This window comes from Pan troglodytes, chromosome 16, assembly GCF_028858775.2.
Source record: "Pan troglodytes isolate AG18354 chromosome 16, NHGRI_mPanTro3-v2.0_pri, whole genome shotgun sequence".
In the NCBI taxonomy this organism is placed as follows: Eukaryota; Metazoa; Chordata; class Mammalia; order Primates; family Hominidae; genus Pan; species Pan troglodytes.
The window spans coordinates 20,022,902-20,050,108 of record NC_072414.2 but is presented as its reverse complement, the minus strand read 5'-3'; positions in this window follow the sequence as shown (position 1 = coordinate 20,050,108).

The following is a 27,207-nucleotide window of genomic DNA, read 5'->3' as shown; positions in this document are numbered from 1 at the left end:
CATTCCATTCCATTCCATTCCATTCCCTTCGGGTTTATTCCATTCCATTCCAGTCGATTCCATTCCATTCCATTCCACTCCATTCATGTTGATTCCATTCCATTCCATTCCATTCCCTTCCATTCCATTGCATTCCATTCCATTCCATTCCATTCCATTCCATTCCATTCCATTCCATTCGGGATGATTCAATTCCATTTCCTTCCATTCCGTTCCATCACATTCCATTACATTCGGGTTGATTCCATTCCATTCCATTCCATTCCCTTCCATTCCATTCCATTCCCTTCCATTCGGGTTGAATCCATTCCATTCGGGTTGATTCCATTCCATTCCATTCCATTCAATTCCATTCCATTCTGGTTGATTCCATTTCGTTCCATTTCATTCCATTCCATTCAATTACATTCCATTCCATTCGGGTTGATTCCATTCCATTCCATTCCATTCTATTCCATTCCATTCCATTCGGGTTGATTCCATTTCGTTCCACTTCATTCCATTCCATTCCATTCCATTCAATTACATTCCATTCCATTCGGGTTGATTCCATTCCATTCCCTTCCATTCCATTCCCTTCCATTCCATGCCATTCGGGTTGATTCCAGTCCGTTCCATTCCATTCCATTCGGGTCCAATCCATTCCATTCCACTCCATTCCATTCATGTGGATTCCACTCCATTCCATTCCATTAGATTCGAGTTGATTCCGTTCCTTTCCATTCCTTTCCATTAGGGTTGATTCCATTCCGTTCCATCACATTCCGTTCCATTCGTGTTGATTCCATTCCATTCCATTCCATTCCCTTCCATTGCATTCCAGTTGATTCCATTCGATTCCATTCCATTCCATTCCATTCGGTTGATTCCATTTCATTCCATTCCATTCGATTCCATTCCATTAGATTCGTGGTGATTCCATTCCATTCCATTCCATTCCATTCTATTCCATTCCATTCCATTCCATTCCATTCCATTCCATTCGGTTTGATTCCATTCCATTCCTTTCCATTCCATGTCATTCCATTCCGTTCCATTCGGGTTGATTCCATTCCATTCCATTCCATTCCATTCCATTCGGGTTGATTCCATTCCATTCCATTCGGGTTGGTTCCATTCCATTCCATTCCATTCCACTCCATTCCATTTCATTCCATTCTATTTGGGTTGATTCCATTCCATTCCATTCCATTCCGGTTGATTCCATTCCATTCCATTCCATTCCATTCCATTCCGTTCCTATCGAATTGACTCCAGTCCTTTCCATTAAATTCCATTCCATTCCATTCCATTCCATTAGATTCGTGTTGATTCCGTTCCATTCCAATCCATTCCGTTCCATCCCATTCGACTCCACTCAATTCCGGTTGATTCCATTCCATTCCATTTCATTCAATTCGTGCTGATTCCATTCCTTTACATTCGATTCCATTCGATTCCATTCCATGCCATTCCATTCGGGTTGATTCCATTTCATTCCATTCCATTCCATTCCATTCCATTCCCTTCCCTTCCATTCCATTCCTTTCCATTCGGGTTGATTCCATTCCGTTCCATCCCATTCCATTCCATTCGGGTTGATTCCATTCCATTCCTTTCCATTCCATTCCATTTCATTCCAGTTGATTCCATTCTATTCCATTCCATTCCATTCGGGTTGATTTCATTCTATTCCATTCCATTCCATTCCATTAGATTCGTGTTGAATCTATTCCATTCCATTCTATTCCATTCCATTCCATACAGTTCCATTCGGGTTGAATCCATTCCATTCCATTCCATGCCATGCCATTCCATTCCATTCCATTCTTGTTGATTCCATTGCATTCCATTCCATTCCATTCCATGCCATTCCATTCCATTCCATTCCATTCCGGTTGATTCAATTCCATTCCATTCCATTCATGTGGATTCCATTCCATTCCATTCCATTCCGTTCGTGTGGATTACTTTCCATTCCATTCCATTTGATTCGAGTTGATTCCGTTCCTTTCCATTCCTTTCCATTAGGGTTGATTCCATTCCGCTCCTTCACATTCCATTCCATTCGTGTTGATTCCATTCCATTCCATTCCATTCCCTTCCATTGCATTCCAGTTGATTCCATTAGATTCCATTCCATTCCATTCCATTCGGTTGATTCCATTTCATTCCATTCCATTCAATTCCATTCCATTAGTTTCGTGGCGATTCCATTCCATTCAATTCCATTCCTTTCCATTCCATTCCATTCCATTGCATTCCATTCCATTCGGGTTGATTCCATTCCTTTCCTTTCCATTCCATGTCATTGCATTCCATTCCATTCGGGTTGATTCCATTCCATTCCATTCCATTCCATTCGGGTTGATTTCATTCCATTCCATTCCATTCCATTCCATTCCATTTCATTCCATTCCATTTGGGTTGATTCCATTCCATTCCATTCCATTCCGGTTGATTCCATTCCATTCCATTCCATTCCGTTGCATTCCATTCCAATCGAGTTGACTCCAGTCCATTCCATTAAATTCCATTCCATTCCATTCCATTCCATTAGATTCGTGTTGATTCCGTTCCATTCCAATCCATTCTATTCCATTCCATTCCACTCCACTCAATTCCGGTTGATTCCATTCCATTGCATTTCATTCATTTCGTGCTGATTCCATTCCATTACATTCGATTCCATTCGATTCCATTCCATTACATTCCATTCGGGTTGATTCCATTCCATTCCATTCCATTCCATTCCCTTCCCTTCCATTCCATTCCTTTCCATTCGTGTTGATTCCATTCCGTTCCATCCCATTCCATTCCATTCGGGTTAATTCCATTCCATTCCATTCCATTCCATTCCATTCCATTTCATTCCAGTTGATTCCATTCCATTCCATTCCATTCCATTCGGGTTGATTTCATTCTATTCCATTCCATTCCATTCCATTCCATTAGATTCGTGTTGAATCTATTCCATTCCATTCCATTCCATTCCATTCCATAACCGTTCCATTCTGGTTGATTCCATTGCATTGCATTCCATTCCATTCCATTCCATTCCATTGCATTCCATTCCATTCCATTCGGGTTGATTCCATTCCATTCCATACCATTCCATTCCATTCCGTTCCATTCGGGTTGATTCCATTCCATTCCATTCCGTTCTGTTCCATTCCATTCCATTCCATTCGGGTTGATTCCATTCCATTCCATTCCACTCCACTCCATTCGGGTTGATTACTTTCCATTCCATTCCATTCCATGCCGTTCCATTCCATTCCATTCGGGTTGATTCCATTCCGTTCCATTTCATTGCATTTCATTCCATTCCATTCCATTCCATTCGAGTTGATTCCATTCCATTCAATTCTATTCCATTCCATTACATTCCATTCCTTTCCTTTTGGGTTGATTCCATTCCATACCATTCCATTCCATTCCATTCCATTCCATTCCATTCCGTTTCATTCGGGTTGATTCCATTCCATTCCATTCCATTCCATTTCATTCGTGTTGATTCCATTCCATTCCATTCTGTTCCATTCCATTCCATTCCATTCGGGTTGATTCCATTGTATTCCATTCCATTCCATTCCAATCGTGTTGATTCCATTCCATTATATTCCATTTCATTTCATTCCATTCCATTCCAATCCATTGCATTCTATTCCATTCCATTCCATTCCATTCCATTCGTATTGACTCCATTCCATTCCATTCCATTCCATGCCATTCCATTTCATTCCATTCGTGTTGATTCCATTCCATTCCATTCCATTCCATGCCATTCCACTCGATTCCATTCGGGTTAAATCCATTTCATTACATTCCATTCCATTCAGGTTGATTCCATTCCATTCCATTCCATTCCATTCCCTTCCATTCCATTCCATTCGGGTTGATTCCAGTCCGTTCCATTCCATTCCATTCCATTCCATTACGGTTGATTCCATTCCATTCCATTCCCTTCCATTCGGGTTGATTCCATTCCATTCGGGTTGATTCCATTCCATTCCATTCCATTCAATTCCATTCCATTCTGGTTGATTCCATTTCGTTCCATTTCATTCCATTCCATTCAATTACATTCCATTCCATTCGGGTTGATTCCATTCCATTCCATTCCATTCTATTCCATTCCATTCCATTCGGGTTGATTCCATTTCGTTCCACTTCATTCCATTCCATTCAATTACATTCCATTCCGTTCGGGTTGATTCCATTCCATTCCCTTCCATTCCATTCCCTTCCATTCCATTCCATTCGGGTTGATTCCAGTCCGTTCCATTCCATTCCATTCGGGTCCATTCCATTCCATTCCACTAAATTCCATTCATGTGGATTCCATTCCATTCCATTCCATTAGATTCGAGTTGATTCCGTTCCTTTCCATTCCTTTCCATTAGGGTTGATTCCATTCCGTTCCATCACATTCCATTCCATTCGTGTTGATTCCATTCCATTCCATTCCATTCCCTTCCATTGCATTCCAGTTGATTCCATTAGATTCCATTCCATTCCATACCATTTGTTTGATTCCATTTCATTCCATTCCATTCAAGTCCATTCCATTAGATTCGTGGTGATTCCATTCCATTCAATTCCATTCCATTCTATTCCATTCCATTCCATTCCATTCCATTCCATTCCATTCCATTCCATTCCATTCGGGTTGATTCCATTCCATTCCTTTCCATTCCATGTCATTCCATTCCATTCCATTCGGGTTGATTCCATTCCATTCCATTCCATTCCATTCGGGTTGATTCCATTGCATTCCATTCGGGTTGGTTCCATTCCATTCCATTCCATTCCACTCCATTCCATTTCATTCCATTCTATTTGGGTTCATTCCATTCCATTCCATTCCATTCCGGTTGATTCCATTCCATTCCATTCCATTCCATTGCATTCCGTTCCTATCGAGTTGACTCCAGTCCATTCCATTCCATTCCATTCCATTCGATTCCATTCCATTAGATTCGTGTTGATTCCGTTCCATTCCAATCCATTCCATTACATTCCATTCCACTCCAATCAATTCCGGTTGATTCCATTCCATTCCATTTCATTCAATTCGTGCTGATTCCATTCCATTACATTCGATTCCATTCGATTCCATTCCATTCCATTCCATTCGGGTTGATTCCGTTTCATTCCATTCCATTCCATTCCATTCCATTCCCTTCCCTTCCATTCCATTCCTTTCCATTCGGGTTGATTCCATTCCGTTCCATCCCATTCCATTCCATTTGGGTTGATTCCATTCCATTCCTTTCCATTCCATTCCATTTCATTCCAGTTGATTCCATTCCATTGCATTCCATTCCATTCGGGTTGATTTCATTCTATTCCATTCCATTCCATTCCATTCCATTCCATTCCATTAGATTCGTGTTGAATCTATTAGATTCCATTCTATTCCATTCCATTCCATACCGTTCCATTCGGGTTGAATCCATTCCATTCCATTCCATGCCATGCCATTCCATTCCATTCCATTCTTGTTGATTCCATTTCATTCCATTCCATTCCACTCCATTCCATTCCATTCCATTGCATTCCATTCCATTCGATTCGGGTTGATTCCTTTCCATTCCATACCATTCCATTCCATTCCATTCCATTCGGGTTGATTCCATTCCATTCCGTTCCGTTCTCTTCCATTCCATTCGCGTTGATTCCATTCCATTCCATTCCACTCCATTCCATTCGGGATGATTACATTCCATTCCATTCCATGCCGTTCCATTCCATTATATTCGGGTTGATTCCATTCAGTTCCATTTCATTGCATTTCATTCTATTCCATTCCATTCCATTCGAGTTGATTCCATTCCATTCAATTCTATTCCATTCCATTCCCTTCCATTGCTTTCCTTTCGGGTTGATTCCATTCCATACCATTCCATTCCATTCCATTCCGTTCCATTTCATTCGGGTTGATTTCATTCCATTCCATTCCATTCCATTCCATTCCATTTCATTCGTGTTGATTCCATTCCATTCCATTCTATTCCATTCCATTCCATTCCATTCGGGTTGATTCCATTGTATTCCATTCCATTCCAATCCATTGCATTCTATTCCATTCCATTCCATTCCATTCAATTCCATTCCATTCGTATTGACTCCATTCCATTCCGTTCCATTCCATGCCATTCCATTTCATTCCATTCGTGTTGATTCCATTCCATTCCATTCCATTCCATGCCATTACACTCGATTCCATTCGGGTTGAATCCATTTCATTCCATTCCATTCTGTTCGGGTTGATTCCATTTCGTTCCATTTCATTCCATTCCATTCCATTCCATTCAATTACATTCCATTCCATTCAGGTTGAATCCATTCCATTCCATTCCATTCCCTTCCATTCCATTCCATTCGGGTTGATTCCAGTCCGTTCCATTCCATTCCATTCCATTACGGTTGATTCCATTCCATTCCATTCCATTCCATTCAATTACATTGCATTCCATTTGGGTTGATTCCATTCCATTCCATTCCATTCTATTCCATTCCATTCCATTCGGGTTGATTCCATTTCGTTCCATTTCATTCCATTCCATTCCATTCCATTCAATTACATTCCATTCCATTCGGGTTGATTCCATTCCCTTCCCTTCCATTCCATTCCCTTCCATTCCATTCCATTCGGGTTGATTCCAGTCCGTTCCATTCCATTCCATTCCATTCCATTCGAGTCCATTCCATTCCATTCCATTCCATTCCTTTCCATTCCATTCCATTCGGGTTGATTCCATTCCATTCCATTCGGGTTGATTCCATTCCATTCCATTCCATTCCATTCGGGTTGATTCCATTCCATTCCATTCCATTCCATTCCGTTCCATTCCACTCCATTCGGGTTGATTCCATTCCATTCCATTCCATTCCATTCTATTCCATTCCATTCCATTCGGTTTCATTCCTTTCCATTCCATTCCTTTCCGTTCCATTCCTTTCAATTCCATTCGGGTTGATTCCATTCCATCCCATTCCATTCCCTTCCATTCCATTCCCTTCCATTCCATTCCATTCGGGTTCATTCCATTCCTTTCCATTCCATTCCAATCAGGTTGATTCCATTCTATTCCATTCCATTCCATTCCATTCCATTCCAGTAGATTCGTGTTGAATCTGTTCCATTCCATTCCATTCCATTCCATTCCATTCCGTTCCATTCGGGTTGATTCCATTCCATTCCATTCCATGCCGTGCCATTCCGTTCCATTCCATTCTGGTTGATTCCATTGCATTCCATTCCATTCCATTCCATTCCATTCCTTTCCATTCGGGTTGATTCCATTCCATTCCATTCCACTACACTCCATTCGGGTTGATTACATTACGTTCCATTCCATTCCATGCTGTTCCATTCCATTCCATTCGGGTTGATACCATTCCATTCAATTCTATGCCATTCCATTCCCTTCCATTTCATTCCTTTCTGGTTGATTCCATTCCGTTCCTTTCCATTCCATTCTCTTCCTTTCCATTCCATTCCATTCGGGTTGATTCCATCCCTTTCCCATCCATTCGATTCCATTCCATTCCATTCGGAATGATTCCATTCCAATGCATTCCATTTCATTCTATTCGGGTTTTTTCCATTCGATTCCATTCCAAACCATTCCATTCCATTCCATTCAATTCGTGATGATTCCATTCCATTCCATTCCATTGCATTCCATTCCATTCCCTTTGGGTTGATTCCATTCCATTCCAGTGCATTCCATTCCATTCCATTCCACTCCATTCATGTTGATTCCATTCCATTCCATTCCATTCCCTTCCATTCCATTGCATTCCATTCCATTCCATTCCATTCCATTTGGATTGATTCCATTCCATTCCATTCCATTCCGTTCCATCACATTCCATTCCATTCTGGTTGATTGCATTCCATTCCATTCCATTCCGTTCCATTCCATTCCATTCCGTTCGTGTTGATTCCATTCCTATCCATTCCATTCTCGTGGATTCCATTCCATTCCCTTCCATTCCGTTCCATTCCGCTGCATTCGGGTTGATTCCATTCAATTCCATTCCATTCTATTCCATTCCCTTCCATTCCATTCGGGTTGATTCAATTCCTTTCCATTCAATTCCATTCCATCACATTCCATTCCATTCGGGCTGATTGCATTCCATTCCATTCCATTCCATTCCATTCCATTCCATTCCATTCCATTCCGTTTGATTCAATTCCATTCCATTCCATTCATGTGGATTCCATTACATTCCATTCCATTCCATTCGTGTGGATTACATTCCATTCCATTCCATTTGTTTCGAGTTGATTCCGTTCCTTTCCATTCCTTTCCATTAGGGTTGATTCCATTCCGCTCCTTCACATTCCATTCCATTCGTGTTGATTCCATTCCATTCCATTCCATTCCCTTCCATTTCATTCCAGTTGATTCCATTAGATTCCATTCCATTCCATTCCATTCGGTTGATTCCATTTCATTCCATTCCATTCAATTCCATTCCATTAGATTCGTGGCGATTCCATTCCATTCAATTCCATTCCTTTCCATTCCATTCCATTCCATTCCATTCCATTCGGGTTGATTCCATTCCATTCCTTTCCATTCCATGTCATTGCATTCCATTCCATTCGGGTTGATTCCATTCCATTCCATTCCATTCCATTCCATTCGGGTTGATTTCATTCCATTCCATTCCATTCCATTCCATTCCATTCCATTCCATTCCATTCCATTTCATTCCATTCGGGTTGATTCCATTCCATTGCATTCCATTCCGGTTGATTCCATTCCATTCCATTCCATTCCGTTGCATTCCATTCCAATCGAGTTGACTCCAGTCCATTCCATTAAATTCCATTCCATTCCTTTCCATTCCATTAGATTCGTGTTGATTCCGTTCCATTCCAATCCATTCTATTCCATTCCGTTCCACTCCACTCAATTCCGGTTGATTCCATTCCATTGCATTTCATTCATTTCGTGCTGATTCCATTCCATTACATTCGATTCCATTCGATTCCATTCCATTACATTCCATTCGGGTTGATTCCATTCCATTCCATTCCATTCCCGTCCCTTCCATTCCATTCCTTTCCATTCGTGTTGATTCCATTCCGTTCCATCCCATTCCATTCCATTCGGGTTAATTCCATTCCATTCCATTTCTTTCCAGTTGATTCCATTCCATTCCATTCCACTCCATTCCATTAGATTCGTGTTGAATCTATTCCATTCCATTCCATTCCATTCCATTCCATTCCATACCGTTCCATTCTGGTTGATTCCATTGCATTGCATTCCATTCCATTCCATTCCATTCCTTTCCATTCCATTGCATTCCATTCCATTCCATTCGGGTTGATTCCATTCCATTCCATACCATTCCATTCCATTCCATTCCATTCCATTCGGGTTGATTCCATTCCATTCCATTCCGTTCTGTTCCATTCCATTCCATTCCATTCGGGTTGATTCTATTCCATTCCATTCCACTCCACTCCATTCGGGTTGATTCCATTCCATTCCATTCCATTCCATTCCATGCCGTTCCATTCCATTCCATTGGGGTTGATTCCATTCCGTTCCATTTCATTGCATTTCATTCCATTCCATTCCATTCCATTCGAGTTGATTCTATTCCATTCAATTCTATTCCATTCCATTCCCTTCCATTCCTTTCCTTTCGGGTTGATTCCATTCCATACCATTCCTTTCCATTCCATTCCATTCCATTCCATTTCATTCGGGTTGATTCCACTCCATTCCATTCCATTCCATTTCATTCGTGTTGATTCCATTCCATTCCATTCTGTTCCATTCCATTCCATTCCATTCGGGTTGATTCCATTGTATTCCATTCCATTCCATTCCATTCCATTCCAATCGTGTTGATTCCATTCCATTATATTCCATTTCATTTCATTCCATTCCATTCCAATCCATTGCATTCTATGCCATTCCATTCCATTCCATTCCATTCGTATTGACTCCATTCCATTCCATTCCATTCCATGCCATTCCATTTCATTCCATTCGTGTTGATTCCATTCCATTCCATTCCATTCCATGCCATTCCACTCGATTCCATTCGGGTTAAATCCATTTCATTCCATTCCATTCTATTCGGGTTGATTCCATTTCGTTCCATTTCATTCCATTCCATACCATTCCATTCAATTACATTCCATTCCATTCAGGTTGATTCCATTCCATTCCATTCCATTCCATTCCCTTCCATTCCATTCCATTCGGGTTGATTCCAGTCCGTTCCATTCCATTCCATTCCATTCCATTACGGTTGTTTCCATTCCATTCCATTCCCTTCCATTCGGGTTGATTCCATTCCATTCGGGTTGATTCCATTCCATTCCATTCCATTCCATTCCATTCCATTCTGGTTGATTCCATTTCGTTTAATTTCATTCCATTCCATTCAATTACATTCCATTCCATTCGGGTTGATTCCATTCCATTCCATTCCATTCTATTCCATTCCATTCCATTCGGGTTGATTCCATTTCGTTCCACTTCATTCCATTCCATTCCATTCCATTCAATTACATTCCATTCCATTCGGGTTGATTCCATTCCATTCCCTTCCATTACATTCCCTTCCATTCCATTCCATTCGGGTTGATTCCAGTCCGTTCCATTCCATTCCATTCCATTCGGGTCCATTCCATTCCATTCCACTCCATTCCATTCATGTGGATTCCATTCCATTCCATTCCATTAGATTCGAGTTGATTCCGTTCCTTTCCATTCCTTTCCATTAGGGTTGATTCCATTCCGTTCCATCACATTCCATTCTATTCGTGTTGATTCCATTCCATTCCATTCCATTCCCTTCCATTGCATTCCAGTTGATTCCATTAGATTCCATTCCATTCCATTCCATTCGGTTGATTCCATTTGATTCCATTCCATTCAATTCCATTCCATTAGATTCGTGGTGATTCCATTCCATTCAATTCCATTCCATTCTATTCCATTCCATTCCATTCCATTCCATTCCATTCGGGTTGACTCCATTCCATTCCTTTCCATTCCATGTCATTCCATTCCATTCCATTCGGATTGATTCCATTCCATTCCATTCCATTCCATTCCATTCCATTCGGGTTGATTCCATTCCATTCCATTCGGGTTGATTCCATTGCATTCCATTCCATTCCACTCCATTCCATTTCATTCCATTCTATTCGGGTTGATTCCATTCCATTCCATTCCATTCCGGTTGATTCCATTCCATTCCATTCCATTCCATTGCATTCCGTTCCTATCGAGTTTACTCCAGTCCATTCCATTAAATTCCATTCCATTCCATTCCATTCCATTAGATTCGTGTTGATTCCGTTCCATTCCAATCCATTCCATTCCATTCCATTCCACTCCACTCAATTCCGGTTGATTCCATTCCTTTCCATTTCATTCAATTCGTGCTGATTCCATTCCATTGCATTCGATTCCATTCGATTCCATTCCATTCCATTCCATTCGGGTTAATTCCATTTCATTCCATTCCATTCCATTCCCTTCCCTTCCATTCCATTCCTTTCCATTCGGGTTGATTCCATTCCGTTCCATCCCATTCCATTCCATTCGGGTTGATTCCATTCCATTCCTTTCCACTCCATTCCATTTCATTACAGTTGATTCCATTCCATTCCATTCCATTCCATTCCATTCGGGTTGATTTCATTCCATTCCATTCCATTCCATTCCATTCCATTCCATTCCATTCCATTAGATTCGTGTTGAATCTATTCCATTACTTTCTATTCCATTCCATTCCATACCGTTCCATTCTGGTTGAATCCATTCCATTCCATTCCATGCCATGCCATTCCATTCCATTCCATTCTTGTTGATTCCATTGCATTCCATTCCATTCCATTCCATTCCATTGCATTCCATTCCATTCCATTCGGGTTGATTCCATTCCATTCCATACCATTCCATTCCATTCCATTCCATTCCATTCCATTCCATTCCTTTGCATTCGGGTTGATTCCATTCCATTCCATTCCGTTCCGTTCCATTCCATTCCATTCCATTCGGGTTGATTCCATTCCATTCCATTCCACTACACTCCATTCGGGTTGATTACATTCCGTTCCATTCCATTCCATGCTGTTCCATTCCATTCCATTCGCGTTGATACCATTCCATTCAATTCTATTCCATTCCATTCCCTTCCATTTCATTCCTTTGTGGTTGATTCCATTCTGTTCCTTTCCATTCCATTCTCTTCCTTTCCATTCCATTCCATTCGGGTTGATTCCATCCCTTTCCCATCCATTAGATTGCATTCCATTCCATTCGGAATGATTCCATTCCATTGCATTCCATTTCATTCTATTCGGGTTTTTTCCATTCAATTCCATTCCATTCGTGATGATTCCATTCCATTCCATTCCATTGCATTCCATTCCATTCACTTTGGGTTGATTCCATTCCATTCCAGTGCATTCCATTCCATTCCATTCCACTCCATTCATGTTGATTCCATTCCATTCCATTCCATTCCATTCCATTCCATTCCCTACAATTCCATTGCATTCCATTCCATTCCATTCCCTTCCATTCCATTCGGATTGATTCAATTCCATTCCATTCCATTCCGTTCCGTCACATTCCATTCCATTCGCGTTGATTGCATTCCATTCCATTCCATTCCATTCCATTCCATTCCATTCCATTCCATTCCGGTTGATTCAATTCCATTCCATTCCATTCATGTGGATTCCATTCCATTCCATTCCATTCCATCCCATTCCATTCCATTCCATTCCATTCGTGTGGATTCCATTCCATTCCATTCCATTAGATTCGTGTTGATTCCGTTCCATTCCATTCCTTTCCACTAGGGTTGATTCCATTCCGTTCCATCACATTCCATTCCATTCGTGTTGATTCCATTCCATTCCATTCCATTCCCTTCCATTGCATTCCAGTTGATTCCATTAGATTCCATTCCATTCCATTCCATTCGGGTTGATTTCATTTCATTCCATTCCATTCAATTCCATTCCATTAGATTCGTGGTGATTCCATTCCATTCAATTCCATTCCATTCCATTCGGGTTGATTCCATTCCATTCCTTTCCATTCCATGTCATTCCATTCCATTCCAATCGGGTTGATTCCATTCCATTCCATTCCATTCCATTCCATTCGGGTTGATTCCATTCCATTCCATTCCATTCCGTTCCATTCCATTCCATTTGGGTTGATTCCATTCCATTCCATTCCATTCCGGTTGATTCCATTCCATTCCATTCCATTGCATTCCGTTCCAATCGAGTTGACTCCAGTCCATTCCATTAAATTCCATTCCATTCCATTCCATTCCATTAGATTCGTGTTGATTCCGTTCCATTCCAATCCATTCCATTCCATTCCGTTCCATTACACTCCACTCAATTCCGGTTGATTCCATTCCATTCCATTTCATACAATTCGTGCCGATTCCATTCCATTACATTCGATTCCATTCGATTGCATTCCATTCCATTCCATTCGGGTTGATTCCATTCCATTCCATTCCATTCCCTTCCCTTCCATTCCATTCCTTTCCATTCGGGTTGACTCCATTCCGTTCCATCCCATTCCATTCCATTCGGGTTTATTCCATTCCATTCCATTCCATTCCGTTCCATTCGGGTTGAATCCATTCCATTCCATTCCATGCCATGCCATTCCATCCCATTCCATTCTGGTTCATTCCATTGCATTCCATTCCATTCTATTCCATTCCATTCCATTCCATTGCATTCCATTCCATTCCATTCTGGTTGATTCCATTCCATTCCATTCCATTCCATTCCATTCCATTCCATTCCATTCCATTCCATTCCATTCGGGTTGATTCCATTCCATTCCACTCCGTTCTGTTCCATTCCATTCGGGTTGATTCCATTCCATTCCATTCCACTCCACTCCATTCGGGTTGATTCCATTCCATTCCATTCCATTCCATTCCATGCCGTTCCATTCCATTACACTCCACTCCATTCGGGTTGATTCCATTCCATTCCATTCCATTCCATGCCGTTCCATTCCATTCCATTCGAGTGGATTCCATTCCATTCAATTCTATTCCATTCCATTCCCTTCCATTCCTTTCCTTTCGGGTTGATTCCGTTCCATACCATTCCAGTCCATTCCACTCCATTCCCTTTCATTCGGGTTGATTTCATTCCATTCCATTCCATTCCATTCCATTCCATTCCATTCCATTCCATTCCATTTCATTCGTGTTGATTCCATTCCATTCCATGCTATTCCATTCCATTCCTTTCCATTCGGGTTGATTCCATTGTATTCCATTCCATTCCATTCCATTCCATTCCATTCCATTCCAATCATGTTGATTCCATTCCATTTTATTCCATTTAATTTCATTCCATTCCATTCCAATCCATTGCATTCTATTCCATTCCATTGCATTCAATTCCATTCCATTCGTATTGACTCCATTCCATTCCATTTCTTTCTATGCCATTCCATTTCATTTCATTCATGTTGATTCCATTCCATTCCATTCCATGCCATTCCACTCCATTCCAGTTGGGTTGAATCCATTTCATTCCATTCCATTACATTCCATTCCATTCTGGTTGATTCCATTCCATTCCATTCCATTCCCTTCCATTCCATTCCATTCGGGTTGATTCCAGTCCGTTCCATTCCATTCCATTCCATTCCTTTACGGTTGATTCCATTCAATTCCATTCCATTCCTTTCCATTCCATTCGGGTTGATTCCATTCCATTCGGGTTGATTCCATTCCATTCCATTCCATTCCATTCCATTCCATTCCATTCGGGTTGATTCCAGTCCGTTCCATTCCATTCCATTCCATTCCATTACGGTTGTTTCCATTCCATTCCATTCCCTTCCATTCGGGTTGATTCCATTCCATTCGGGTTGATTCCATTCCATTCCATTCCATTCAATTCCATTCCATTCTGGTTGATTCCATTTCGTTTAATTTCATTCCATTCCATTCAATTACATTCCATTCCATTCGGGTTGATTCCATTCCATTCCATTCCATTGTATTCCATTCCATTCCATTCGGGTTGATTCCATGTCGTTCCACTTCATTCCATTCCATTCCATTCCATTCAATTACATTCCATTCCATTCGGGTTGATTCCATTCCATTCCCTTCCATTCCATTCCCTTCCATTCCATTCCATTCGGGTTGATTCCAGTCCGTTCCATTCCATTCCATTCCAATCGGGTCCATTACATTCCATTCCACTCCATTCCATTCATGTGGATTCCATTCCATTCCATTCCATTAGATTCGAGTTGATTCCGTTCCTTTCCATTCCTTTCCGTTAGGGTTGATTCCATTCCGTTCCATCACATTCCATTCCATTCGTGTTGATTCCATTCCATTCCATTCCATTCCCTTCCATTGCATTCCAGTTGATTCCATTAGATTCCATTCCATTCCATTCCATTCGGTTGATTCCATTTGATTCCATTCCATTCAATTCCATTCCATTAGATTCGTGGTGATTCCATTCCATTCAATTCCATTCCATTCTATTCCATTCCATTCCATTCCATTCCATTCCATTCGGGTTGATTCCATTCCATTCCTTTCCATTCCATGTCATTCCATTCCATTCCATTCGGGTTGATTCCATTCCATTCCATTCCATTCCATTCCATTCCATTCCATTCGCGTTGATTCCATTCCATTCCATTGGGGTTGATTCCATTCCATTCCATTCCATTCCACTCCATTCCATTTCATTCCATTCTATTTGGGTTGATTCCATTCCATTCCATTCCATTCCGGTTGATTCCATTCCATTCCATTCCATTCCGGTTGATTCCATTCCATTCCATTCCATTCCATTCCATTGCATTCCGTTCCTATCGAGTTTACTCCAGTCCATTCCATTAAATTCCATTCCATTCCATTCCATTCCATTAGATTCGTGTTGATTTCGTTCCATTCCAATCCATTCCATTCCATTCCATTCCACTCCACTCAATTCCGGTTGATTCCATTCCATTCCATTTCATTCAATTCTTGCTGATTCCATTCCATTGCATTCGATTCCATTCGATTCCATTCCATTCCATTCCATTCGGGTTAATTCCATTTCATTCCATTCCATTCCATTCCCTTCCCTTCCATTCCATTCCTTTCCATTCGGGTTGATTCCATTCCGTTCCATCCCATTCGATTCCATTCGGGTTGATTCCATTCCATTCCTTTCCACTCCATTCCATTTCATTACAGTTGATTCCATTCCATTCCATTCCATTCCATTCGGGTTAATTTCATTCCATTCCATTCCATTCCATTCCATTCCATTCCATTCCATTAGATTCGTGTTGAATCTATTCCATTCCATTCTATTCCATTCCATTCCAGACCGTTCCATTCTGGTTGAATCCATTCCATTCCATTCCATGCCATGCCATTCCATTCCATTCCATTCTTGTTGATTCCATTGCATTCCATTCCATTCCATTCCATTCCATTGCATTCCATTCCATTCCATTCGGGTTGATTCCATTCCATTCCATACCATTCCATTCCATTCCATTCCATTCCATTCCATTCCATTCCATTCCATTCCTTTCCATTCGGGTTGATTCCATTCCATTCCATTCCGTTCCGTTCCATTCCATTCCATTCCATTCGGGTTGATTCCATTCCATTCCATTCCACTACACTCCATTCGGGTTGATTACATTCCGTTCCATTCCATTCCATGCTGTTCCATTCCATTCCATTCGCGTTGATACCATTCCATTCAATTCTATTCCATTCCAATCCCTTCCATTTCATTCCTTTCTGGTTGATTCCATTCCGTTCCTTTCCATTCCATTCTCTTCCTTTCCATTCCATTCCATTCGGGTTGATTCCATCCCTTTCCCATCCATTAGATTTCATTCCATTCCATTCGGAATGATTCCATTCCATTGCATTCCATTTCATTCTATTCGGGTTTTTTCCATTCAATTCCATTCCATTCGTGATGATTCCATTCCATTCCATTCCATTGCATTCCATTCCATTCACTTTGGGTTGATTCCATTCCATTCCAGTGTATTCCATTCCATTCCATTCCACTCCATTCATGTTGATTCCATTCCATTCCATTCCATTCCATTCCATTCCCTACCATTCCATTGCATTCCATTCCATTCCATTCCCTTCCATTCCATTCGGATTGATTCAATTCCATTCCATTCCATTCCGTTTCATCACATTCCATTCCATTCGCGTTGATTGCATTCCATTCCATTCCATTCCATTCCATTCCATTCCATTCCATTCCATTCTGGTTGATTCCATTCCATTCCATTCCATTCCATTCGGGTTGATTCCATTCCATTCCATTCCGTTCTGTTCCATTCCATTCGGGTTGATTCCATTCCATTCCATTCCACTCCACTCCATTCTGGTTGATTCCATTCCATTCCATTCCATTCCATGCCGTTCCATTCCATTGCACTCCACTCCATTCGGGTTGATTCCATTCCATTCCATTCCATTCCATGCCGTTCCATTCCATTCCATTCGAGTGGATTCCATTCCATTCAATTCTATTCCATTCCATTCCCTTCCATTCCTTTCCTTTCGGGTTGATTCCGTTCCATACCATTCCATTCCATTCCACTCCATTCCATTACATTCGGGTTGATTTCATTCCATTCCATTCCATTCCATTCCATTCCATTCCATTCCATTCCATTTCATTCGTGTTGATTCCATTCCATTCCATGCTATTCCATTCCATTCCTTTCCATTCGGGTTGATTCCTTTGTATTCCATTCCATTCCATTCCATTCCATTCCATTCCATTCCAATCGTGTTGATTCCATTCTATTATATTCCACTTCATTTCATTCCATTCCATTCCAATCCATTGCATTCTATTCCATTCCATTGCATTCAATTCCATTCCATTCGTATTGACTCCATTCCATTCCATTTCTTTCTATGCCATTCCATTTCATTTCATTCATGTTGATTCCATTCCATTCCATTCCATGCCATTCCACTCCATTCCAGTCGGGTTGAATCCATTTCATTCCATTCCATTCCATTCGGGTTGATTCCATTTCGTTCTATTTCATTCCATTCCATTCAATTACATTCCATTCCATTCTGGTTGATTCCATTCCATTCCATTCCATTCCCTTCCATTCCATTCCATTCGGGTTGATTCCAGTCCGTTCCATTCCGTTCCATTCCGTTCCTTTACGGTTGATTCCATTCCATTCCATTCCATTCCATTCCATTCCATTCCATTCGGGTTGATTCCATTCCATTCGGGTTGATTCCATTCCATTCCATTCCATTCCATTCCATTCCATTCAATTCCATTCCATTCTGGTTGATTCCATTTCGTTCCATTTCATTCCATTCCATTCCATTCAATTACATTCCATTCCATTCGTGTTGATTCCATTCCATTCCCTTCCATTCCATTCACTTCCATTCCATTCCATTCTGGATGATTCCTGTCCGTTCCATTCCATTCCATTCCATTCTATTCGGGTTCATTCCATTCCATTCCATTCCATTCCATTCGGGTTGATTCCATTCCATTCCATTCCATTCCGGTTGATTCCATTCCATTCCATTCCATTCCGTTCCATTCCATTCCATTCAGTTCGTGTTGATTCAATTCCTATCCATTCCATTCTCGTTGATTCCATTCCATTCCCTTCCATTCCGTTCCATTCCACTCCATTCGGGTTGATTGCATTCCATTCCATTCCCTTCCATTCTATTCCATTCCATTCCATTCGGGTTGATTCCCTTCCATTCCATTCCTTTCCGTTCCATTCCTTTCAATTCCATTCGGGTTGATTCCATTCCATTCCATTGCATTCCATTCCATTCCACTCCATTCGGGTTTTTTACATTCCATTCCATTCCATTCCATTCCATTCCAATCGTCTTGATTCCATTCCATTATATTCCATTTCATTTCATTCCATTCCATTCCAATCCATTGTATTCTATTCTTTTCCATTCCTTTCCTTTCCATTCAATTCCATTCCATTCGTATTGACTCCATTCCTTTCCATTTCATTCCATGCCATTCCATTTCATTCCATTCGTGTTGATTCCATTCCATTCCATTCCATTCCATGCCATTCCACTCCATTCCATTCGGGTTGAATCCATTTCATTCCATTCCATTCCATTCGGGTTGATTCCATTTCGTTCCATTTCATTCCATTCCATTCAATTACATTCCATTCCATTCAGGTTGATTCCATTCCATTCCATTCCATTCCATTCCATTCCATTCCATTCCCTTCCATTCCATTCCATTCGGGTTGATTCCAGTCCGTTCCATTCCATTCCATTCCATTCCATTCCATTACGGTTGATTCCATTCAATTCCATTCCATTCCACTCGGGTTGATTCCATTCCATTCGGGTTGATTCCATTCCATTCCATTCCATTCCATTCAATTCCATTCCATTCTTGTTTATTCCATTTCGTTCCATTTCATTCCATTCCATTCCATTCAATTACATTCCATTCCATTCGGGTTATTTCCATTCCATTCCATTCCATTCCATTCCATTCCATTCCATTCCGGTTGATTCCATTCCATTCCATTCCATGCCGTTCCATTCCATTCCGTTCAGGTCGTGTTGATTCCATTCCTATCCATTCCATTCTCGTTGATTCCATTCCATTCCCTTCCATTCGGTTCCATTCCACTCCATTCGGGGTGACTCCATTCCATTCCAATCCATTCCATTCCATTCCATTCCATTCGGGTTGATTCCGTTCCATTCCATTCCTTTCCGTTCCATTCCTCTCAATTCCATTCGGGTTGATTCCATTCCATTCCATTGCATTCCATTCCATTCCACTCCACTCCATTCGGGTTGATTACATTCCATTCCATTCCATTCCATGCCATTCCATTCCATTACATTGTGGTTGATTCCAATCCGTTCCATTTCATGGCATTTCATTCCATTCCATTCCATTCCATTCGAGTTGATTCCATTCCATTCCATTCTATTCCATGCCCTTCCCCTACATTCCATTCCTTTCGGGTTGATTCCATTCCATTCCATTCCATTCCATTCCAATCCATTCCATTCCATTCCATTTCATTCGGGTTGATTTCATTCCATTCCATTCCATTCCATTCCATTTCATTCGGTTTGATTCCATTCTATTCCATTCCATTCCATTCCATTCCAATCGGGTTGATTCAATTCCATTCCATTCCATTCAATTCCATTCCATTCTGATTGATTCCATTTCGTTCCATTTCATTCCATTCCATTCAATTACATTCCATTCCATTCGGGTTGATTCCATTCCATTCCATTCCATTCTATTCCATTCCATTCCTTTCGGGTTGATTCCATTTCGTTCCACTTCATTCCATTCCATTCCATTCCATTCAATTACATTCCATTCCATTCGGGTTGATTCCATTCCATTCCCTTCCATTCCATTCCCTTCCATTCCATTCCATTCGGGTTGATTCCAGTCCGTTCCATTCCATTCCATTCCATTCCATTCGTGTCCATTCCATTCCATTCCACTCGATTCCATTCGTGTGGATTCCATTCCATTCCATTCCATTAGATTCGAGTTGATTCCGTTCCTTTCCATTCCTTTCCATTAAGGTTGATTCCATTCCGTTCCATCACATTCCATTCCATTCGTGTTGATTCCATTCCATTCCCTTCCATTCCCTTCCATTGCATTCCAGTTGATTCCATTAGATTCGATTCCACTCCATTCCATTCAGTTGATTCCATTTGATTCCATTCCATTCAATTCCATTCCATTAGATTCGTGGAGATTCCATTCCATTCCATTCCATTCCATACGGGTTGATTCCATTCCTTTCCATTCCTTGTCATTCCATTCCATTCCATTCGGGTTGATTCCATTCCATTCCATTCCATTCCATTCGGGTTGATTCCATTCCATTCCACTCCATTCCACTCCATTCCATTTCATTCCATTCTATTTGGGTTGATTCCATTCCATTCCATTCCATTCCGTTTGATTCCATTCCATTCCATTCCATTCCATTGCATTCCGTTCCTATCGAGTTGACTCCAGTCCATTCCATTAAATTCCATTCCATACCATTCCATTCCATTAGATTCGTGTTGATTCCGTTCCATTCCAATCCATTCCATTCCATTCCAATCCACTCCACTCAATTCCGGTTGATTCCATTCTATTCCATTTCATTCAATTCGTGCTGATTCCATTCCATTACATTCGATTCCATTCCATTCCATTCCATTCAGGTTGATTCCATTTCATTCCATTCCATTCCATTCCATTCCATTCCCTTCCCTTCCATTCCATTCCTTTCCATTCGGGTTGATTCCATTCCGTTCCATCCCGTTCCATTCCATTCGGGTTGATTCCATTCCATTCCATTCCATTTCATTCCAGTTGATTCCATTCCATTCCATTCCATTCGGGTTGATTTCATTCTATTCCATTCCATTCCATTCCATTCCATTAGATTCGTGTTGAATCTATTCCATTCCATTCTATTCCATTCCATTCCATACTGTTCCATTCGGGTTGAATCCATTCCATTCCATTCCATGCCATGCCATTCCATTCCATTCCATTCTGGTTGATTCCATTGCATTCCATTCCATTCCATTCCATTCCATTCCATTGCATTCCGTTCCAATCGAGTTGACTCCAGTCCATTCCATTAAATTCCATTCCATTCCATTCCATTCCATTAGATTCGTGTTGATTCCGTTCCATTCCAATCCATTCCATTCCATTCCATTCCATTACACTCCACTCAATTCCGGTTGATTCCATTCCATTCCATTTCATTCAGTTCGTGCTGATTCCATTCCATTACATTCGATTCCATTCGATTGCATTCCATTCCATTCCATTCAGGTTGATTCCATTCCATTCCATTCCATTCCCTTCCCTTCCATTCCATTCCTTTCCATTCGGGTTGATTCCATTCTGTTCCATCCCATACAATTCCATTCGGGTTGATTCCATTCCATTCCATTCCATTCCGTTCCATTTGGGTTGAATCCGTTCCATTCCATTCCATGCCATGCCATTCCAACCCATTCCATTCTGGTTCATTCCATTGCATTCCATTCCATTCTGTTCCATTCCATTCCATTCCATTGCATTCCATTCCATTCCATTCTGGTTGATTCCATTCCATTCCATTCCATTCCATTCCATTCGGGTTGATTCCATTCCATTCCATTCCGTTCTGTTCCATTCCATTCGGGATGATTCCATTCCATTCCATTCCACTCCACTCCATTCGGGTTGATTCCATTCCATTCCATTCCATTCCATTCCATTCCATGCCGTTCCATTCCATTCCACTCCACTGCATTCGGGTTGATTACATTCCATTCCATTCCATTCCATGCCGTTCCATTCCATTCCATTCGAGTGGATTCCATTCCATTCAATTCTATTCCATTCCATTCCCTTCCATCCCTTTCCTTTCGGGTTGATTCCGTTCCATACCATTCCATTCCATTCCACTCCATTCCATTTCATTCGGGTTGATTTCATTCCATTCCATTCCATTCCATTCCATTCCTTTCCATTCGGGTTGATTCCATTGTATTCCATTCCCTTCCATTCCATTCCATTCGATTCCAATCGTGTTTATTCCATTCAATTATATTCCATTTCATTTCATTCCATTCCATTCCAATCCATTGCATTCTATTCCTTTCCATTCCATTCCATTGCATTCAATTCCATTCCATTCGTATTGACTCCATTCCATTCCATTTCTTTCCATGCCATTCCATTTCATTTCATTCATGTTGATTCCATTCCATTCCATTCCATTCCATGCCATTCCACTCCATTCCAGTCGGGTTGAATCCATTTCATTCCATTCCATTCCATTCGGGTTGATTCCATTTCGTTCCATTTAATTCCATTCCATTCAATTACATTCCATTCCATTCAGGTTGATTCCATTCCATTCCATTCCATTCCCTTCCATTCCATTCCATTCGGGTTGATTCCAGTCCGTTCCATTCCATTCCATTCCATTCCATTACGGTTGATTCCATTCCATTCCATTCCATTCCATTCGGGTTGATTGCATTCCATTCGGGTTAATTCCATTCCATTCCATTCCCTTCCATTCCATTCCATTCAATTCCATTCCATTCTGGTTGATTCCATTTCGTTCCATTTCATTCCATTCCATTCCATTCCATTCAATTACATTCCATTCCATTCGGGTTGATTCCATTCCATTCCATTCCATTCTATTTCATTCCATTCCATTCGGGTTGATTCCATTTCGTCCCATTTCATTCCATTCCATTCCATTCAATTACATTCCATTCCATTCGTGTTGATTCCATTCCATTCCCTTCCATTCCATTCACTTCCATTCCATTCCATTATGGATGATTCCTGTCCGTTCCATTCCATTCCATTCCATTCTATTCGGGTTCATTCCATTCCATTACATTCCATTCCATTCCATTCCATTCCATTCCATTCGGGTTAATTCCATTCCATTCCATTCCATTCCATTCCACTCCATTCCATTCCGGTTGATTCAATTCCATTCCATTCCATTCCGTTCCATTCCATTCCAATCAGTTCGTGTTGATTCCATTCCTATCCATTCCATTCTCGTTGATTCCATTCCATTCCCTTCCATTCCGTTCCATTCCACTCCATTCGGGTTGATTCCATTCCATTCCATTCCATTCCATTCTATTCCATTCCATTCAATTCGGGTTGATTCCGTTCCATTCCATTCCTTTCCGTTCCATTCCTTTCAATTCCATTCGGGTTGATTCCATTCCATTCCATTGCATTCCATTCCATTCCACTCCACTCCATTCGGGTTGATTCCATTCCATTCCATTCCATTCCATGCCGTTCCATTCCATTCCATTCGAGTGTATTCCATTCAATTCAATTCTATACCGTTCCATTCCCTTCCATTCCTTTCCTTTCGGGTTGATTCCGTTCCATACCATTCCATTCCATTCCATTTCATTCGGGTTGATTTCATTCCATTCCATTCCATTCCATTCCATTCCATTCCATTCCATTCCATTCCATTTCATTCGTGTTGATTCCATTCCATTCCATGCTATTCCAATCCATTCCATTCCATTCTTGTTGATTCCATTGTATTCCATTCCATTCCATTCCATTCCATTCCATTCCATTCCAATCGTGTTGATTCCATTCCATTATATTCCATTTCATTTCATTCCATTCCATTCCAATCCATTGCATTCTATTCCATTCCATTCCTTTCCATTCCATTCAATTCCATTCCATTCGTATTGACTCCATTCCTTTCCATTTCATTCCATGCCATTCCATTTCATTCCATTCGTGTTGATTCCATTCCATTCCATTCCATTCCATGCCATTCCACTCCATTCCATTCGGGTTGAATCCATTTCATTCCATTCCATTCCATTCGGGTTGATTCCATTTCGTTCCATTTCATTCCATTCCATTCAATTACATTCCATTCCATTCAGGTTGATTCCATTCCATTCCATTGCATTCCGTTCCATTCCCTTCCATTCCATTCCATTCGGGTTGATTCCAGTCCGTTCCATTCCATTCCATTCCATTCCATTACGGTTGATTCCATTCAATTCCATTCCATTCCACTCGGGTTGATTCCATTCCATTCGGGTTGATTCCATTCCATTCCATTACATTACATTCCATTCAATTCCATTCCATTCTGGTTGATTCCATTTCGTTCCATTTCATTCCATTCCATTCCATTCCATTCAATTACATTCCATTCCATTCGGGTTATTTCCATTCCATTCCATTCCATTCCATTCCATTCCATTCCGGTTGATTCCATTCCATTCCATTCCATTCGGTTCCATTCCATTCCGTTCAGTTCGTGTTGATTCCATTCCTATCCATTCCATTCTCGTTGATTCCATTACATTCCCTTCCATTCCGTTCCATTCCACTCCATTCGGGTTGATTCAATTCCATTCCAATCCATTCCATTCCATTCCATTCCATTCGGGTTGATTCCGTTCCATTCCATTCCTTTCCGTTCCATTCCTTTCAATTCCATTCGGGTTGATTCCATTCCATTCCATTGCATTCCATTCCATTCCACTCCACTCCATTCAGGTTGATTCCATTCCATTCCATTCCATTCCATGCCATTCCATTCCATTACATTGTGGTTGATTCCAATCCGTTCCAATTTCATTGCATTTCATTCCATTCCATTCCATTCCATTCGAGTTGATTCCATTCCATTCCATTCTATTCCATGCCCTTCCCCTCCATTCCATTCCTTTCGGGTTGATTCCATTCCATTCCATTCCATTCCATTCCAATCCATTCCATTCCATTCCATTTCATTCGGGTTGATTTCATTCCATTCCATTCCATTCCATTCCATTTCATTCGGTTTGATTCCATTCTATTCCATTCCATTCCATTCCATTCCAATCGGGTTGATTCCATTCCATTCCATTGCATTCCATTCCATTCCATTCCATTCGGGTTGATTCCGTTCCATTGTATCCCATTTCATTCCATTGCATTCCATTCCATTCCATCCTATTCCATTGCATTCCATTCCATTCCATTCCATTCCATTCGGATTGACTCCATTCCATTCCATTCCATTCGTCTTGATTCCATTCCATTCCATTCCATTCCATGCCATTCCATTCCATTCCATTCGTGTTGATTCCATTCCATTCCATTCCATTCCATTCCATTCCATTCCATTGCATTCCATTCCATTCGGGTTGATTCCATTCCGTTCCATTCCATTCCATTCTCTTCCATTCCATTCCATTCCATTCGGGTTGATTCCTTCCCATTCCAATCCATTCCATTCCATTTCATTCCATTCGGGTTGAATCCATTCCATTCCATTCCATGCCATGCCATTCCATTCCATTCCATTCTGGTTAATTCCATTGCATTCCATTCCATTCCATTCCATTCCATTCCATTCCATTGCATTCCATTCCATTGCATTCGGGTTGATTCCATTCCATTCCATACCATTCCATTCCATTCCATTCCATTCCATTCGGGTTGATTACATTCCATTCCATTCCATTCCATGCTGTTCCATTCCATTCCATTCGGGTTGATTCCATTCCGTTCCATTTCATTGCATTTCATTCCATCCCATTCCATTCCATTCGAGTTGATTCCATTCCATTCAATTCTATTCCATTCCATTCCCTTCCATTCCTTTCCCATCGGGTTGATTCCATTCCATACCATTCCATTCCATTCCATTCCATTTCATTCGGGTTGATTTCATTCCATGCCATTCCATTCCATTCCATTCCATTCCAATCCATTCCATTTCATTCGTGTTGATTCCATTCCATTCCATTCTGTTCCATTCCATTCCATTCCATTCGGGTTGATTCCATTGTATTCCATTCCATTCCATTCCATTCCATTCGAATCGGGTTGATTCGATTCCATTATATTCCATTTGATTTCATTCCATTCCATTCCAATCCATTGCATTCTATTCCATTCCATTCCATTCCATTCGTATTGACTCCATTCCATTCCATTCCATTCCAATCCATGCCATTCCATTTCATTCCATTCGTGTTGATTCCATTCCATTCCATTCCATTCCATGCCATTCCACTCGATTCCATTCGGGTTGAATCCATTTCATTCCATTCCATTCTATTCGGGTTGATTCCATTTCGTTCCATTTCATTCCATTCCATTCCATTCCATTCAATTACATTGCATTCCATTCAGGTTGATTGCATTCCATTCCATTCCATTCCCTTCCATTCCATTCCATTCGGGTTGATTCCATTCCGTTCCATTCCATTCCATTCCATTCCATTACGGTTGATTCCATTCCATTCCATTCCCTTCCATTCGGGTTGATTCCATTCCATTCGGGTTGTTTCCATTCCAATCCATTCCATTCCATTCAATTCCAATCCATTCTGGTTGATTCCATTTCGTTCCATTTCATTCCATTCCATTCAATTACATTGCATTCCATTCGGATTGATTCCATTCCATTCCATTCCATTCTATTCCATTCCATTCCATTCGGGTTGATTCCATTTCGTTCCATTTCTTTCCATTCCATTCCATTCCATTCCATTCCATTCCATTCCATTCAATTCCATTCCATTCAATTCGGGTTGATTCCATTCCATTCCCTTCCATTCCATTCCCTTCCG